Source organism: Ictidomys tridecemlineatus, chromosome 16, assembly GCF_052094955.1.
Source record: "Ictidomys tridecemlineatus isolate mIctTri1 chromosome 16, mIctTri1.hap1, whole genome shotgun sequence".
Classification (NCBI taxonomy): Eukaryota; Metazoa; Chordata; class Mammalia; order Rodentia; family Sciuridae; genus Ictidomys; species Ictidomys tridecemlineatus.
Window position 1 is genome coordinate 1,257,196 of NC_135492.1, and position 13,773 is coordinate 1,270,968.

Consider the following 13,773-nt stretch of genomic DNA (forward strand, 5'->3'; position numbering starts at 1 on the left):
TCTTAATTTGAATAGAATTAGTTTTTACAATTTAGGCTGTCAGATTGAAGAGATTTTGTTGGAATTGATTGTCTCAAGTTCCATGAATATAATTTGACACAATAGTATAATTTTATAGAGAATCATTTCAGGAAAATTGAGTCCAATAAATGTGCATAAAATACATGTCACAAAGCAGTTTTTAAGTTTGATGTAGAGCTTTGATTTTTTTATTTATATGTGACAGCAGAAAGCATTATAATTCTTACTACACATATATAGCACAATTGTCCATATCTCTGGTTTTATACAAAGTATATTCACACCAATTTTTGTCTTCATACATGTGCTTTGGATATTAATGATCATCACATTCCACCATCATTTATAGTCCCATGCCCCCTCCATTATCCTCCCAAACCTCTGCCTTATCTAAAGTCCAACTATTTCTCTTATGCTCCCTCTCCCTACACCACTATGAATCAGCCTCCTTATATCAAAGAAAACCTTCGGCATTTGGTTATTTTGGATTGACTAACTTCACTTAGCATTATCTTCTTTCACTCCATCCAATTACCTGCAAATGCTGATTTTATTCTCTTTTATTGCTGAGTAAAATGTCATTGTGTATATATGCCATTTTTTTAATCCATTCATCTATTTAAGGGCATCTAGGTTGGTTCCACAATTTAGCTATTGTGAATTGTGCTGCTATAAACATTGATGTGGCTGTGTCCCTGTAGTATGCTGTGTTTAAGTCCTTTGGGTATATATCCAGGAGAATATAGCTGGGTCAAATGGTAGATCCCTTCCCAATTTTTCAAGAAATCTTCATACTGCTTTCCATACTAACTTCCAGATTGGCTACACCAATTTTAAGTTGCACTAGCAGTAAATAATTGTACCTTTTCCCCCACATTCATGCCAACACTTAGTGTTGTTTGTCTTTATAATAGCTGCCATTTTTACTGGGGTGAGATGAAATATTAGAGTGCTTTTGATTTGCATTTCTCTAATTGCTAGTGATGATGAACATTTTTATGTATTGATTGATTGATTGTACATAATCTTCTGAGAAGTGTCTTTCCAGGTCCTTCACCCATTTATTGATTGTGTTATTTGATTTTTTTGGTGTTTAGCTTTTTGAGTTTCTTATTTACCCTAGAGGTGCTCTATCTGATATGAGAAGGGTAAAGACTTGCTCCCAAGATGTGGACTCTCTATTCATCTCAAAGATTGTTTCTTTTGTTGAGAAGGAGTTTTTTAATTTAAGTTCATTCCATCTATTGATTCTTGATTTTAATTTTTGTGCCACAGAAGTCTTATTAAGGAAGTTGAGGCCTGATTCCACATATGAAGATTAGGGCCTACATTTTCTTCTATTAGTTGCAGGATCTCTGGTTTTATTCCTAAGTTCTTGATCAATTTTGAGTTGAGTTTTGTGCATGGAGAGAGATAGGGGTTTAATTTTATTTTGTTGCACATAGATTTCCAGTTTTCCCAGCATCATGTGTTAAAAAGGCTATCTTTAATCCAATGCATCTTTTTGGCACCTTTGTCTAATATAAGATAATTGTAATTTTGTGGGTTAGACTCTGTGTCCTCTATTCTGTACCATTGATCTACCAGTCTGTTTTGGTGCAAATACCATGTTGTTTTTGTTACTATTGCTCTGTTGTATAGTTGAAGGTCTGGTATAGTGATGCCATCTGCTTCACTTTTTCTGCTAAGGATTGATTTAGTTATTTTGGGTCTCTTATTTATCCAGATGTATTTAATGATTGCTTTTTATATTTCTATGAGGAATACCATTGGAATTTTGACTGGAATTGCATTAAATATGTATATTGCTTTTGGAAGTATGGTCATTTTGATAATATTAATTCTGCCCATCCAAGAGCAAGATATAACTTTCAATTTTGTAAGATCTTCTTTGACTTCCTTCTGTAGGGTTCTGTAATTTTCATTACATAGATCTCTCACATTCTTTTAAGTTTATTCTCAAGTATTTTATGTTTTATGAGCCTATTGTAAATGGGGTAGTTTTTCTCATTTCATATTTCTGAGGATTTATCACTGGCATAGAGAAATGCTTTTGATATAGGGGTGTTGATATATATATATATATATATATATATATATATATATATATATATATATATATATACTACTTTGATGAATTTATTTGCTAGTTCTAGAAATTTACTGGTGCAAAATTTAGGGTCTTCTAAGTATATAATCATATCATCAGCAAATAGTGCCAATTGAATTTCTTTTTTTTTCTATTTGTATTCCTTAAATTTCTTTTATTTGTCTGATTGCTCTGACTAGTGTTTTAAGAACTGTGTTAAATAGAAGTGCTGAAAAAGGGCACCCCATCTTGTTCCAGTTTTTAGAGGGAATGCCTTCAATATTTTTCCATTTAGAATGACATTGGCCTGAGGCTTAGCATAGATAGTCTTTATGATTTTGAGATATATTTCTGTTACCCCAAGTTGCTCTAGTAGTTTTGAATGTAAAGGGTACTGTATTTTGTCAAATGCCCTTTCTGCATCTATTGAGATGTTCATATGATTTTTATCTTTAAGCATATTGATATAATAAATTACATTTATTGATTGTATATGTTCAACCAACATTGAATATCTGGGATAAATCTCACTTGATCATGGTGCATAATCTTTTTGATATGTTTTTTATTTGTTTTTCCAGAATTTTATTGAGAATTTTTGCATCTATGTTCATTAGAGATAATGGTCTGAAGTGTTTTTTTCTTTTTTTTTTAATGTATCTTGGCCTACTTTTGAAATAAGGATGATATTGGCCTCATAAAATGAGTTTGAAAGTTCTGCCTTTTTTTCTATTTCCTGAAATAAATCGAAGAGTATTGGTACTAGTTCTTCTTTAAAGGTCTTTTAGAACTTGGCTGTGTATCCATTCAGTCCTGGGCTTTTCTTGTTGGTAGACTTTTGATGACATCTGCTATTTTTTCACTCAAAACTGATATGTTTACATGGTTTATATCATCCTGATTCAGTTTGGGAAAACTATATGACTCTAGAAATTTTTTGATGCCTTCAAAATTTTCTATTTTATTGGAGTACAAGTTTTTAAAATAGTTTCTAATTATGTTCTGTATTTCTGTAGTGTTTGTTGTGATATTTTTATTTTCATCACATATGTTAGTGATTTGTGTATTCTCTCTTCTTCTCTTCATTAGCATGACTAAGGGTCTGCCAATTTTATTTAGTTTTTTCAAAGAACCAATTTTTGTTTTGTCAATTTTTTGAATTATTTCTTTTTTTTTCAATTTCATTGATTTCTGCTTTGATTTTAATTATTTTCTGCCTTTTGCTGCTCCTGGTGTTGATTTGATCTTGTTTTTCTAGGGCTTTGAGATGTAATATTAACTCATTTATTTGTTGACTTTTTTTTCTTTTAAGGAATAAACTCCATGCAATGAGCTTTCCCCTTAGAATTGCTTTCATAGTGCCACAGAAATTTAGATATATTGTGTCTGTGTTCTCAATTACCTCTAAATTTTTTTTTGAATTTTCTCTTTGATGTCTTTGGCAACCCATTTTCTATTAAATACAATATTATTTTGTCTCCAGGTGGTGGAATGGATTTTTTATTTTATCATTGATTTCTAATTCCATTCCATTATGACTTGATAAAATGCAGGGTAGTATCTCTACTTTTTATATTTGCTAAGGGTTTTTTGTGGCATATTATATGGTCTATTTTAGAAAAGGATCCATGTGCTGCTTAGAAGAAAGTATATTCTTTCATTGAAAGATAAATTATTCTATATGTGTCAATTAAGTCAAATTATTTATTACATTATTAAATTCTATCATTTCTTTGCTCAGCTTCTGTTTGGAAGGTCTGTCTAGTGAAGAGAGAGGTGTATCAAAGTCACCCAAAATTATTGTGTTGTGGTCTATTTGACTCTTGAACTTTAGAAGAGTTTGTTTGATGAATGAAGAGGCTTCATTTTTTGGGTATATATATTTAAAATTGTTAAGTCTTGTTGTTGTATGGTTCCCTTGAGTAGAAGGTAGTGCCCTTCTTTATGTTTTTTGATTGACTTTGGTTTGAAGTCTACTTTATTTGATATAAAGATGGAAACTTCTGCTTGCTTCCACAGTCCATGTGAGTGGTACAATTTCCCCCCACTCTTCACCTTCAGTCTGTGGATATCTTTTTCTATGAGATGAGTCTCTTGGAGACAGCAGATTGTTAGTCTTCTTTTTCTTAATCCAATCTTCTAGTCTATGTCTTTTGATTGGTGAGTTTAGGCCATTAACATTCAGGATTATTATTGAGACATGATTTGTGTTCCCAGCCATTTTTTTTAAATTTATGATATTTAATGTGTCTTGGTTTATCCTCTGATTTTCATCATTGTTTTTATTTTCTTATCTTGGAATATTTTGCTGAGGATGTTCCGTAGTTCAGGCTTTCTAACTGTAAATTCTTTTAACTTTTGTTTATCATGGAAGGTGTTTATCTCATCATCAAATCTAAAGCTTAGTTTTGCTGGATATAAGATTCTTCATTGACATTCATTTTCTTTCAGAGCTTGGTATATGTTGATTCACAGTTTCCTGGTTTTGAGGGCTTGGGTTGAAAAATCTGCTGAGATATGAATTGGTCTCTCTCTATATGTGATCTGATTTCTCTCTTTTGTGACTTTAAAAATTATACTTTTATTTGGTATGCTGGGCATTTTTATTATAATGTGCCTTGGTGTAGATCGGTTGTAATTTTGTATATTTGGTGTCCTGAATCCTCTCGTATTTGGTTTTCCAATTCATTCTTCATGCTTGAAAAATTATCTGATATTATCTCATTGAAAAGATTGTGCATTTCTTTGATTTGAAACTCTGTGCCTTCCTCTATACCAATAACTCTTAACTTTGGTCTTTTGATGCTGTCCCATTATTCTTGGATGTTCTGTTCATGATGTCTAATTATCTTCACTGTGTGATCAAATTTATTCTCTAGATTTTATACTTTGTCTTCATTATCTGACACTCTTTTTTCTAGGTGATATAGTCTATTCGTTATGCTCTCTGTTGAAATTTTTATTTGATTTTTTGTATCCTTCATTTCAAGGATTTCTGTTTTTTCTCTAGAGTCTCTATCTCTCTCTCTTAAAGTAATTTTGTGCTACCTGTATTTTTTCTCTTATTGTTAAAGTGATCAATTTCTGCCTGTATTTGCTCCTTTAGGTAATTTACAAATTCACAGATCATTTTAATTATAACATTTTGAACTCCTTCTCTGACATTTCATCAACTTCACTTTCCATGGGTTCTGTTATTATAGTGTCCTTTTTTGTTTGGGGCACTTTCCTCCATTAGTTTTTCAAGTTGTGTTTGTGCCTTTCTTTATTGCAGTGTGGATCTGAGGTATTACATTTTTTACCTATATTCTTGTTGTACCTGTGCAGATTATCTGTACCTTGACTCGATATTGAGCTTCCAGACTCTACTGGTGTCCCTCAATGAATGCTTCTGCATACTGAATCTGGGTCCTGCATAAGTTGGCATGGGTAAATGTGGGCAGCCAGTCTGAATATTTCACATTCTCCTCCCTGGAGCAGAGAGGCTCTCACCATTACTACATTATGAAGTGACTTGGACATTGCCCCAGTCCTGGAGGTTAAGGATGCATCTTCAGAAGTAGGCTTTTCACCCCATGGATTGGAGCTATACTCACTTGTTCTTTTGTGATATTACCCTTTGCTCTGTTTGGGATAGAATGTTCCATGGAAATGCCTTTTGTGTGTCCATTTATCTTTCTCTGGTTTTGGGTATGACCTTCTTATATGTCAGGCAACCACCTGACAGCAGGCTTCAGAAAAATAGACTGAATCCCTGAAACCAGATCCTTTGCCTCATTTGAATGGCTTCTCCTCAACAAAAAGGTTCAGTATGCACTTACTCTTTCTCTCTGCAGACACTTAAGGTCAGAGGAGGCATCATAGGACCCCTCCCCCCCCCAAAAAAGGTGTTTCTGTCTCTTGTGTGGTTATTTCATGCAGCCCATTTGACCTGGAGTTACCCTTGGTGTTTTTATCATGAGAAACATGACAAGTGAATCTGGGCCACTGGGCTTGACCTCTCTTGGCAGTCAGGTGACTGTGGTGGTCTGGGCTGAAATTTTGCTCCCACAGTACTCTGCTGGTCAGAAGGGGTGTCCTGCACCTGAGGCTATGCTCTGGTGGGTGTCTGACCCACCAGGGTAGGGTGGAATGGGATTGCTGTGAGCCTGGGACCACCAGGCCAGTGTTGATTTGTTCTTCTTGAAGTTTATTTTGTTACAGGAGAACCAAGATGGAAGCATGCAATTTTTTTATTGATTTTTTTTTTAATCTCAAAAACAGTGCTTATTTGTTTTATTATGTTGTTAGGAGCAAAATGTAAATAAAAATAAAGTGCTCTCTCTAACCATGCACCAAACTTAACTCAAAATTGAACAAGGACCCAGGAATTAAACCAGAGACTCTGTGTCTAATAAGAGAAAAAGTAGATTCTGGTCTTCTTCATGTGGGATTAGGGCACAACTTTCTTATAGCCCAGGAATTTAAGCCAAGAACCAATAAATGGGATGGAATCAAACTAAAAACATTTTTCTCAGCAAAAGAAATAACCTGTGAAGTGAACAGAAAGCTTACATCTTTTTACCCCTCACACATCAGATAGAGCACTAATCTCTTGGGCATATAAAGAAATCAAAATGCTAAGCACCAAAAATAATAATAATAATAATAACCCAATCAACACATTGACTAAAAACTGGAACAGGTACATGTAAGAAGAGGATACACAATCAATCAACAAATATATAAAAAAAATGCTCATCATCTCTAGCAATTTGAGCAATGCAAATCAAATCTAGTCTAAGATATTATGTCACCTTAGTCAGATGGCAAGTATTATGAAGACAAACAACAATAAGTGTTGATGAGGATGTGGGAGGGAGTGAGGTACTCATCCTTTCCTGGTAGGACTACAAATTGGTGCAGCCCATATGGCAAATAGTATGGAGATTTCTTGAGAAGTTGGGAATGAAACCACCATGTAATCCACCTCTCCCTATCCTTGGTCTATACCCAAAGGACTCAAAAAGAGCATACTTCAGAGACACAGCTACATTGATGTTTATAGCAGCACAATTCACAATAGCTAAAATGTGGAGCCAACCTAGATGCCCTTCAGTGGATGAATGGATAAAAAAAAAAACATGGCATATATACACAATGAAATTTTACTTAGCAATAAAAGTCAATAAAATCATGGCATTGGCAGGTATATGTATGGCATTGGAGAAGATAATGCTAAGTGAAGTTAGCCAATCCCCCATAAAACCAAATGGTTAATGTTTTCTTTGATATAAGGAGGCTGACTCATAATGGGGTAGGGAGGGGGAGCATGGGAAGAACAAATGAATTCTAAATATGACAGAGGGGTGGGAGGGAAGGGAAGGAGACAGGGAATTAGCAAGGATGATGGAACGTGATAGACATCATTATCCAAAATACATGTATGAAGACACAAATTGGTTTTCATCATACTTCATATAAGAAAAGAGATATGAAAAATTGTGGTACATATGTGTATTAAAAATTTTTATGCATTCTGCTGTCATCTTTTATTTTAACTCAATTTAAAAAAACAAACAAAACAACAACAACAAGAAAAAGAGCTCTGTCTGGGAAGGGAATGGAGAAGTTGAAGGGTACTTTGGAGAAACCTATTGGATAATCAATATCTGCAAACAGTTGAGAATTATTGCTAAAAATTTTAGGAAATGGTCCATCCCTTTCTACACCTATAAGAAAAGGAGCATGAGCCATGAAGGTCCACAAAGAAATAGTCTGTGTACTATTGATGATTAAAGTAGTTAAAGAATAAATTAAGAATATAGAAGGCTGGGAGACATTTTGATGTGAATTTATCTCATCTGTTCAGATTGTTTGACCAACACTTTGACATCACCACAGGTTTTTGGATATTGTGGTTTATTGTCGTTGATGATGCTTTCTCATCTTGACAGTCAGTTTCTGCATCTGTGGAATCAGACATCAAGTGTTGCACAAGTCTTGCTGGGATCCATATTGGTCTACATATTCTGGAAAAACACAAGCAAAAGCTTTCACTAGGGTAAATAAAGGGGCTGGTGGTTGCCATTGTTGTTTTTGAGGATATATCCAGACCACTTATGGTAACTTGAGGGACTTGTTAATGGCTCCTAGTTTCTCTGTATTGGGTTATGGTTAACATCCTCAAATTTCAAAAAACATAAGGTAAATAAAGCCATATTGGTTAACGTACGAGGATCAGTTAGCAAGGGATTCTAGCTCTAATTTTTGTGTTTTGAGCCATAAAATTTTCATGGGCTGTCTCAAAAATGGCATTGTGCTTGGGGGTTAAAAGGAATTTTTGGAAAATATTTAATGTTCTATTGTGCACAGAATACAACAAACATTTTGAAAGTATAAGCTGAACCATTGTGTGCTGTTACATTATGTGGAAAACATTTTGTCACAATGCATTTGAGCATATGTTGAATGACATGATTAGTTTTTTCCCCAACCATAGGAGTAGCTGTAAATAGTCCAGAAGATGTGTCAATTGTGACATATAAATAGTTTAATTTACCAAGCAAGGGTATGTGTATGACAACAATCTTCCATAAAGACAATGCCATTAAACCCCATGAAATGACTCCTTGAGATTGTAAGACACCCCCCCCCAAAAAAAAAGAAGCATAACTTTTACAAGTTTTCACTATCTGTTTAGTTTGTAGGATACCGAGTGTAGAAAAAAAAGTGTTTAAGGGAGTGGACTGAATGATGGAATTGAGCATGTAACTCTTGCAGATTCCCAATCAGTGCCATATTCACTTCACATGGCTTGATCTGTTAAATTATTAAACTTTGAGATAAATACAGGTAAAATAGTATGTGATGAATCCAGCCTAATTTCATCTTAAGACTGGGAGCCATCTGTAACAAGGTCATGAAAGGTACATTTCTGTTTTAATGTAAAATACTAATATTTCTATTTGGCCTGATCACACTTTGGTGTTTTAAACTTGCTTGGAACTCCTGCCCAAGCTTTGAACTTACTTATGCCTGGCTCTCCCTCACCAGATAACAACCCTTCCTAAAAATCTCAGCTGCTCCTTATTAATTCTGATGATGGAATCTGAGTTTACTCCCTACTTGAGATGTTAAGATATGTGGATTGTTAACCTGCTATCTGCCTTTGCATTATGCTTCCCAGGATCCTGTCACCTGTAAGCTGCCTACACATCTATCTTTGTAACTTTTTATGTTATAATAACTTCCCTGTGCTTAGACCAGGCACTGTCCTCTGGCTTTACTCTTGGGTGAGGCAATTCACTGATCAGCTCTCTTATGAACTCAATATAAGCTTATTTTAATTTGGTTTAGAATTAGTGTCAGTGGGCTTTGCTTTGCATTCTGGGTTCAACATAAGAGCTCTGATATGAGTGATGAACAGTGAGTTAGTATATTTTTGGAGCACTCTTTGAGAAGAAATAAGGAGTATATCCAAAGCTGATTTTGCATTCCCTTTAATAAAGAAACAAGAAAACCTGGCTATAAGTTAGTCACAATAAACACTATCAGTAAAGATGTATATATAGTGACTTAGCTTCAATGACCCAAGTGGTTGCCTGTAACTATAATAATTGGGGTGAGGCAGGTAGCTCCTTGTAAGTTAAGGTTTTGTATTCATCTCTGGTAAGATTATAAATAAGAATTAATAGGCCACCAGGATAACTGGCATCAGTACTGATAAGGTCAGCTACATGAATTTGTTTATCACAAATTATCTTTAAAAAATAAACTGTTTTATCAAATAAATCTTGGATAGGTTTGCAATGAGTAAATGATTAACCAGTGAAAAAGTCATAATTGAATGTTGAAACAGGATATTATTTTTCAAATGGAGGTTTACTTCCTGTTTAATTAATGGCAAGACAAATTTATCAGGTTTAGACCAAATAATTGAAGACTACTAGTGTGTAGTTGTAATACCATTAGACAAAACATACTATTTGGGGGTAATTTTTAAAGAAAAAGCAGCAGAAAGATGCACTGATTCTAAATGGCTACTTTATTCCTGGAAAAAGAAGACCAGTGGGAATAGGTGAGGTGTATAAACTATAGTAATAATGTCCTTGTCAGGATCCCATTGGCTAAGATGCAAATCAGCAAGCTGATTATTAACCTCTTATAAGGCTTTGTAAGCTTCAGGAGTTACTCTTCTTAAAGACAAAGAATATAGATCATTTTCCAAACATTGGAATAGAGGAGGTAGAGCCCTTCTAAGAACCTGTTGAAATGCAAGCCAATTTCTGTTTCCTAAAACCTTTTGTAAATCATTTAAAGAGATTTTATGTAAATGTTGAGAGCCTGTACTAAGATCTCTGCAAGAGTTAATAAATGATTCAAAAAAAGTGAAAATGGGCTAATTTTTGAACATTTCCTGGAGCTCTATTTAATTCAATTTCTTTAAGTGTTAATTGGACTTTTTGGAAGATGGAGTCTAGGTCTTGTGCAGAGGGGTGGGCTAAAATAATGTCATCCATATAATGCATAATCATGAGGTCTGGTACCTTGAAGAAAGGCACCAAAGCCTGGAATATATAATATTGAGTGGTTTTCATGCCTTATGTTAAGCCTAACATCGCCATCTCTGACATGATACAGCTTGATTTAATATATGCAGAAAGAGTCAACTCCTCTATATGGCACTCTTGCAACATCTGTGAAAAAGAAAAACATAAGAGCTTATAGCCAAAAAGGAGACTCCTTGCTCTTTCTACATTCTTTCTCCTGTTCTTTCTCCATTTCTACTTAAATCTCAACATCTCATATCAGATACCCCTTTTCTTCTACATCTGTGTTACCCTCCTCTTGCTCACTATCTTTTGTTCTTGTTAGCTTTCCCCATTTTCCTTCTGATCTTCCCTTGCAATAGCTGCTCTCCCAAACAACAGTGGGCCACTGCTGTGATCTCTTCTCCATCCAGATTGAGCCACTAACAGCTAGCAAAATAACATAAAAGAAGTTTGAGGCTTGTTTATGTGTTTGCTACTGCTGCTGAGGAGCATTTTTCAGAGCCAGTTGGTCGCCAGACGTCGGTATTGAATATACCTTCCAAAGGAAACCATGGATGTGTAGCTAAAAATTCTTTCCAAAAAGTTTCTAATTCCTCATAGTTTACTTTTATACCCTGGGCATTTAAAAGCTGCTGTGTAATTAGTAGATGAGCATGTTTATGTTAACCAGGTAAATTACCCATTGCCCTGACCACTTATGTTTTGAGCTTTGCGTTTCCTTATGGCCAGGGATCCCTCAAGCAAAATCACCTGATTATCCAATGTTTGAGCACCAGAATGTTGAAGGGCCTGCCCTGCCAATATCTACTGTGGGAGCTTGAGGGCATGGAGAAACCCCTCCAGAAAATGTTTCAGAGAACAAAATATGCTTTATTTCACAGCAAAAAATAGCTTTAAGAGTGAGTATTTGCCAATTTACATATAACAGTCATGATATGCCAGAGGTGATTCACAATAGAACATCTTATGGGAAGTCCAGACATCGAGAGTCAAGAAACTGACATGTAAGCTGACCTTGCACCAACAGGGCAATAACTCCTTGTCAAAGGAACAAGGAAGTTGCACTTGACAGTGTTCTGACAGAATTTTGTCCCCAAACATAATATTCTATGTCAGAATTTCCCTGCTGAACAATGAGCAAGATAAGCATTCCTCCATGTAGTTCCAAGGTCAGGTCCTGCAACAAAAACTAAAACTAAAAATCTATAAAGTCTTACTTAGAACTAAGGCCTGTGTATCTGAACGTTTATGCTAGTGTCTCTTGAGTACCTGGAATTGTTTCTTGTAACAAAATCAGTAATGCATGTATATTGGTCATGGCACACACTACCTTCAAATAGTTAAAAGGAAAATATGATTTGTAAAGGGTGAAAAGTACACTAGTGATTGAAAAAAACTATACTAACCTTCTATCTTGAATATCACTATACACATATTCTGCATAATTTTAGTGCAAAGTCCTTTACTATATGCTGGAATACTTGCTCTTGGCCTCTCTTGGCCTTCTACCTCGATGTAATGACTTTTAAATGAATGCCCTACCGCTCTGTTCTGTCTAGTAAAATCTTATGCATCCCTTTCAGACCTGGAGTAGAATTTCAGACTTAACACATTAAATTCCCAGGAACTCAATTCTATGACTATTTCAATGAAATTGATACAGGTGCATTAAAATAGGTTTGAACTTATCATTGAGAGTTTATATATTATCATGTTGCTGTTAATCAACATTATATTTATTTTAATGTACTTACAGTCTTATAACCATTACATATCACATAATTATATGTCATATACTGTATTTAGGTTTTCATACGTGTTCCACATCTGGGACCATGGGACACAGTTTCTCTTCCCATGGCTGCATCTCACACAATGAAAAAGGGCTAACATCAGCCATTTGAGTACATATGCACAAAACACCTCTGGGGACGCAAATAACATTCAGAAGTAGGTTCTGCACAGATCCACCTTGGCTAGAATAAAGGCATGGAACATGAGATTTCAGAGATGGCAAGAGCCAGAGGTTCTGGAACATTGTGCTGGGTGAGAGGCAATGTCTGCTCAGTATCAGTGGCATCAGGAACTTCCCTAAGCAATATGCAGTATAACTTTATGGTTTCTCCCAACTGTATAGTTTTCAACTCAGATTCTCAGACCCCTTTAGAAAACCTGTAAGCTACCTAATGCCCTTCAATAAATGTTAAAGTCCTGAAACTAAGTATTCTGGCAGATACATAAAGTACAAATTTTGCATCTTATTCCAAGATATTTTAAGACCATTAGTGGATTATGCATAACTTGGTTCTTTTAGAATACACAGGGACTTACACATTATAGTGATAGTTTAAGATATCAAAATGTAATGAAGAGTGGAGTCACGGGGCTTTTTGATGATTTAACAACTTTAGGCAGAGTGAGCAGTCTGTTTGACCACTTCTTACCTGCCCACTAAGATTTAGGTAGTGTGTTTTCTGTTTTGAATATGGGCAGGACCATGACCAATTGCATCAGTGTTAAAGAAGCTTTGTGACTTCCAAGAATATATCAAATGACACAATAGACACACCTCTGCCTTATATCCTGAGATACCTCAAGCCATCATAAAAAAGACTGGCTACCCAAATACCACATGCTGAAGGTAGCTGAGACCATATTGATAAGCCATATTAGGTAATCTCACTGACAGACCCAGCTGAGGAATCAGTTGTAAGACACAGTCTGATGTTTTGTGTGTTTTTTATTAATTGATACTTGTATTGTGTGGTCTTCCTTTGACTTTCTTGACAAGATTTGATTATTGGAGAAAAACTAACTCTTGCCTGGTTTTGCCTTATCTGGCCTTGCCTTGCCTCTTCGTGGCATGGCTACTGAGAAGTTAAGTCTTGCTTGACCTTGCCTAGAATGACCTTGACTTGTCCTTCCAGCCTTGTCATGGCTTGTGCATCGGGGAAGGCAAAGCTTGCCCTAACTTGAATTGGTGGCTTGCTTCATTGACCGACCATGGTTTAGCTATGAAGGGGTAAACCAGTCTTGCCTTGCATTATCATTTCTTTTCCCTTTTATATGCCTTGCTGTGATTGAGCTATCTAAGAAAAGCCAAATATTCCCTGGTCTGGCCCCAACTTT